General features: G+C 44.3%; 1 long non-coding RNA gene across 1 annotated transcript; it reads left to right on the forward strand.

The window, feature by feature from the left end:
• The first annotated feature begins 258 nt into the window (after positions 1 to 258).
• Positions 259 to 5,741, forward strand: LOC309530635. Its single transcript, XR_014218794.1, has 2 exons — positions 259 to 632; positions 4,649 to 5,741. It is a non-coding gene; the product is annotated as an uncharacterized lncRNA (long non-coding RNA).
• The last annotated feature ends 219 nt before the right edge of the window (positions 5,742 to 5,960 follow it).

Genomic DNA, 5,960 nt, shown 5'->3' on the forward strand with positions numbered 1-5,960 from the left:
TTGTATTTGTCCACTGTAATTGTATTACTCAAATCCTGCCAGTGAGTTCATTTCTATGCATTGTTTCTGTATATACATCTTAAAAGGTTCACAATCTTTTAAAAAGTCATTATTGTCCTTCTCTTTAAGTCTCTGAGTTAGCTTCACCATTTCAGCCTATTCCACCAACTTTTCTTGCCAGTGTTCTTTCGCTGGTTTTTCATTGCCTTTCCATTTTGAGCTAGTAAAATTCCGGCCACTGTTGTCACATACATGAAGGGATTTTTCATATCTTTTGGTAAGATATCTAAAATGCCTAATAAATACCTAATAAAAACGCTTCTGGTCTTTTAACAAAGGTTATCTTAAAACATTTTTTTATTTCATTATAGATCATCTCCCAATAGGTGGAGCCAGGTCCAGGTGAGGGGGGGGGTTGCCATGGTGACAAGGACCACAGACTTGCAGGCGGCCATTTTGGGTTAGCAGTGAGGCGAGTGGAGGAGAGAGCAGTTGGTGGCAGTTGACTCAGGACAAGGCGACGCAATCAGTGGATTCTTATTTTCTCAGCTTCTTATTTCGCTTCTTATTTCATTTATTACTTGTTTTTCTCTTCTTGAAGATGTGCCAGAGTCTTTCTTCATCCAGCAATGGTGAGTATTGGAGGAAACAAGAGTAGGGAGAGAATAGCTGTCAACGTTTCCCTTTTTTGAAGAGAAATTCCCTTATTCTGAATAGGATTCCTCGCAAGAAAAGGGAAAAGTTGACAGGTATGAGGGAGAGGATCCCAAAGACCTTCCCCCCCGCTGCCAGGACTCTCAGTTGCGAGGAACTGACAGCCTGACTTTTGCTGAAGCCAGAACAAGATCTATTGCTCCAGGTGATGCAGAGCTGCCAGGCGGCTGCCCTGAGACACCTCTATAATAATAATAATAATAATAATAATAATAATAATAATAATTTTTATTTATATCCCGCCCTCCCCAGGCGAAGCCGGGCTCAGGGCGGCTAACAACAACAAAACAGTACAACAGTACAACATAACACAACACAACACTCTAAAATCATTCATTATATTTTTATTTTTTAAGATATTTATTAAGATTTTCAAAATATTACAAAATAGAAAAAGGAAAAAGAAAAATACAAAATAAAAGTAGTTAAAAACAAGCCAGCCTTTCAATCATCTTTCATTTGCTTATTTCCCGGACCTCCTCACGCCTCCCTTTTCTGTGTTCCAATTCAGTTTGTTAGTTCAGCAAATCCCTCCCCTCTTTGTTTATCCTAGTCTTCAATCTTAAAGTATTGTAACATTAGATTTTTGCCTAATAATAGTCCATTTTTTCATATTCCCTTATAACATTACAGCTGAAAACCACTTAGTTTCTATCCAACATCATTCTAACATTCATTAATTTTACAATATTTCTGTAAATAGTCTTTGAACTTTTTCCAATCTTTTTCATTATAAAATTAATTCAAATCAAACCGATGGCAACCATTGGGCCACAGCTCTGCAAAGATTGCCGAGGGAGGGAGTCAGGCTGTGCCCTGGCCAAAGGCCTGGTGGAACAGCTCTGTCTTGCAGGCCCTGCAGAAAGATGTCAAGTCCCGCAGGGCCCTAGTCTCTTGTGACAGAGCGTTCCACCAGAATGGAGCCACAGCCGAGAAAGCCCTGGCTCTAGTTGAGGCCAGCCTAACATCTCTGTGGCCTGGGACCTTCAAGATGTTTTTATTTGAAGACCGTAACTTTCTCTGTGGGGCATACCAGGAGAGGCGGTCCCGTAGGTACGAGGGTCCTAGGCCGTATAAGGCTTTAAAGGTTAAAACCAGCACCTTAAACCTGATCCTGTACTCCACTGGGAGCCAGTGCAGCTGGTACAGCACCGGGTGCATGTGATCTCGCAGCAAGGACCCCGTAAGGAGTCTCGCCGCGGCATTCTGCACCCGCTGGAGTTTCTGGGTCGGTCTCTCTCTCTTTTTTAAAATAATTTTTATTAACAAATCACATTAATTCCAAATTATACCAATACATAATAAACTCCAAATATTTCCAAATATTTAGCCGAATTTTAATTTTTGTTGGGGGTACCCATGCTTCAAGCTCAGAAAGCTTTGATGTTCACAGTTCTATCGTTCCATCTCTTTGTTATTATCCTTTACAAATTGTCTTCCAATCTTCTTGTTGTTATCGTTTTTTGGCCCCCCCCCTTTCTTTATAACCTCTGAGAGTCTCCACAAGCGAGTTGAAACAAACATTGTTGTAGTCCTGTGTGGATTTTAACATTAATCCAAAGGTCCTGTTCGAACGGCAGACGCCATTTCAGCATTTCCCGTAAAATACAGTCTAAGCGTCTGCTCATTAACTTTCCCAGACCTGTTGCTCCAACATCAGTCTTTTCAGGGGAGTTCTTGCCAGACCAAACGTAGAATTCAGATGTAATAGCAAAGCCGTGGCTTCCTCCCCCTCTTGACCATAAATCCTGCAACAAAGCCTGTCTCAGTTAGAACTGTGTCACCCAAAAGCCTTTCATTTCCTTTCCAGATCTTCCACAAAACAAAGCCTCTGGTTAATAATTCATTTCCACACAGTTTATTATTCCATCTCGTTTGCTATCGGTCGTGCGACGGTTCTTCTTAGGGAGGGGTTGTTAGGTAAATCACACAGAGAAAAAAAGAAAAGCCCCCCCTTTCCGCTCCATTTCACATACCGACATAGCTGTGCTTCTTTGATGTAGTCTTCTTTTGATGTAGTTTTCTGTTCAATCCAACCCATCACTCAGCTTATCAGAGGTCGATTCAATTAGCAATCAATACTCCCTTTCTTTCGCTTGAAGCATGTGCATTTACTCTTCCTCAATTGTTTATCTTGAGTCATGCAACTAGGGTCGTGATCAGAAGCAGCGTCCGGGAGAGCCAAAAACTCACACAAGGGCTTTCTGTCCAGTGCCCTCACCCCCTCCTTCTTTCGAACTCAAGGGTGATTTATAGGCATCCGCGGACGAGGCAGCGTTTTCCCATTCTCCCTGGGAAAAGCCAGGAGGCTAATTACTCCCATATTAGCCTCTTAATTACCTTGTGTGAGCCGGAGAGATGGTATTGTTGGCCATCTTCCAATGTGCCCCTAGCGCCCCCCCCCGGTTTCTGGGTCAATCTCAAGGGCAGCCCCACGTAGAGCAAGTTACAATAATCCAGTCTGGAGGTGACCGTCACGTGGATCACGGTGGCTAGGTCAGGGCGAGAGAGGTAAGGAGCCAACTGCTTAGCTTGGCGGAGATGAAAAATGCCGCCTTTGTTATAGCTGTAATCTGCGCCTCCATGGAAAGGGAGGTGTCGAAGATTACACCCAAACTCTATGCCCTTCAGGTGTCCAAGCATCCGACAGCAGAGGCCGCTCTGGGGAGGAACCCCCATGGAGAGGTGGGGGAGGGAGGGGAGGGGCTTTGGGGAGGACCCTGCTGGCTTAGGGCATGGGGTTGCCAATTCTATAAAGGAGCTGACTTTTGTTGTCAACAAAAATTGCCCTTTTCCCTTGTGGGATATCCAAGAGCCCATATAGAGTCTTTACATAGGTTCCCTATTGGTAGGAGAAAATGACAGAGGCCAACCAGAGAATACTGAGAAGCAAAGCAGCTCGCAATCCTGATCTTTATTGAACTGTTGCAACAGGGTCCTCACTCACCACATGCAGGAAAGGAGGACCCAGAATCGAGGTGTGTCCGCCCTTATATAGACATTTTAAATTGCTCACCTTGGAGTCAAAGACCACTCCCAGAAACATCATACATACATCACAGAAGGGGTGTAACCTAAGACCACCCCTCAGATACATCATACCTACATCACAGAAAAGGCGGTCTAAAACAGAAATTTGAATGTTGTTTTTCTCCTGTCGTTGTTTATCTCCTGACTGGCAGGTTACTTGACTGGATTGCCTGGGGAGCCTGGCCATTCTTTTGTAGTGATAAATACTTAGTTCCTGGGCCAGTTCACAGGCTCACACCCTATTCATATCTTAAATGTGCCCTTAAGACAGGATTTGTGAGGAAAGAGACAATGGGGAGGTTTCCCACTTTGACCTTGCAGAGAAAACATTTGCTCAGTTTAGGAGTCAAAATGGTTCCAGATCGGTCTTCCTGTGCTGATCTATGTACATGCTTGGTTGGTACGCTTGGTTGGTACGCCCTCCTCCAGCTAAGGTGAATGGGGTCTTTGGGATGGACAGGGTGGGGGGCAGAACTCCAGGGGGAGCTCTGGGTGGGGAAGAGCAAGCAGGAAGGAGAAGGGGACAAGGGAGACTCGGCGGAGGCAGCATCTAACCGTCTCCCCTTCATCTCTGCAGCATCACGAGACCCCAATTTATTTTCTTCTTTTTTAATTGTTTTATTCACATAATGTACATTCTTTACAACAAAGCACTTCAGATCCAGAATAAAATCATTTATAACAAAACCTTAAGCCTCCTGTTTTCATTTACACTGATCTTCTTTCCAACACCTTTCTTGCTGTTTCCTCCCTTGTTTTCATTCCTTATTTTAAATCTCCTCAATCCTGTACAATCTTTAACAATTTCAATTTCAATTAATACCTTCATCTCCCTCCCCCTAAACCCAATGCATGGGAGACTTGGAGGAGGCAGCGTCTAACCCTCTCCCCTTCATCTCTGCAGCAACATGAGACCCCAATTTCAGCTGTGATATGGGAAGTGCGATCCTGCACAGGACCATGGAGACCATTCTTGGGGACACAGAAAATGATGACGACAGAGAGGTATGTCCTCTGTCTTGACTTCCCTTCATTGCAGCTCTTTCTTCTTCACACAGTTACGGAAATTACCGGGGGTGTGTGTGTGTGTTACATCTTTAAAGTTAAATATTACAAATATTATGCCTGAATGTATCCTTTCAACTTGACAGCTCAGGGAAGTTACCTAGCTTTAAAAATAATATAAAATCATCTCCTTTGCCAGTTTTCTCCATTCCAAAGCTATTTCCCCCCCCTTGAAAAAGGACTCCAGGAAGTTCCCAGAGGTGACAATTGCTGGGCTCATTGTTAGCCAAAGGAAGCCAGATCTCATCACCTGACTCGCCTCAGGCTCCAGACATGCAAAGGAACTTCTATTGTACTTTTGGGTGGTGGGTACTTAAGACATATTTGTCTATGCTAATCTTATACCTGAGTCTTGCCCTGCCATGTCTGCCTATGCTAATCTTGTACCAAGGACTTGTCTGGACATGTTTGCCAAGGTTAACCCCTCCCCTTTTGTGACATGTCGATGAGGTAGCAATGATGCTGTATGAACTGTATTCTGGGATATGGTGGGAAAGTTTTAAAAGTCTTTGTCACCCCATCCTCGGGGTTCAAATTTGCTCTTAGAACCTATTGCGCAATAAACTTTGGTCTACAGCTATTTGCTCCGGTTGGCTGGACTCCTTCTTTTATTCCGCAGGGACCCGCGGGCTCTGCCTGACGAGCTGGGTGACTGAGCAGCCTCACACCTTGATTTTCCATAACATTACATTTGCAAAATTTAACCCAGCACTCTCTTCTCTCTTTTCCCACAGGCACTTCAAGCGCTTGCTGTGGGGTCTCCTGGAAGCCCCCAGTGCTGCCCCCTCCTCCAGCTGCTCAGTGTCAGTGTCCTGATGGCATCACGAATGGTTTTAAGGTTGCTCCCCTTACCCAACAGACTTCCATTTCTGGGACACAGAGTCCCCTGTCCCGTTTGGCTCCCGTTTTTGAAGTCATGTTGGAAATGCACTGTAAAAGAGGGAAATTTTCTCCACATGTGGTGGTTGTGTGACAAGGTGAAGACTTTTTGGGATAGTGTGTATAATGTTGATATAGCAGAGTCCTATTGCACAACGGAATGACGAATAGTACGTGCCACATGCTTTAAGTTGCTTTATTTTCAGTTCATTGTAGAGAATTTACAAACATGCATCTTGCCTCTGCGGGAGCAGAGAAGCAACCGTCCTTCT

The sequence above is a fragment of the Podarcis vaucheri genome (genome assembly GCF_965113315.1).
Source record: "Podarcis vaucheri genome assembly, chromosome: 4".
Lineage (NCBI taxonomy): Eukaryota > Metazoa > Chordata > Lepidosauria > Squamata > Lacertidae > Podarcis > Podarcis vaucheri.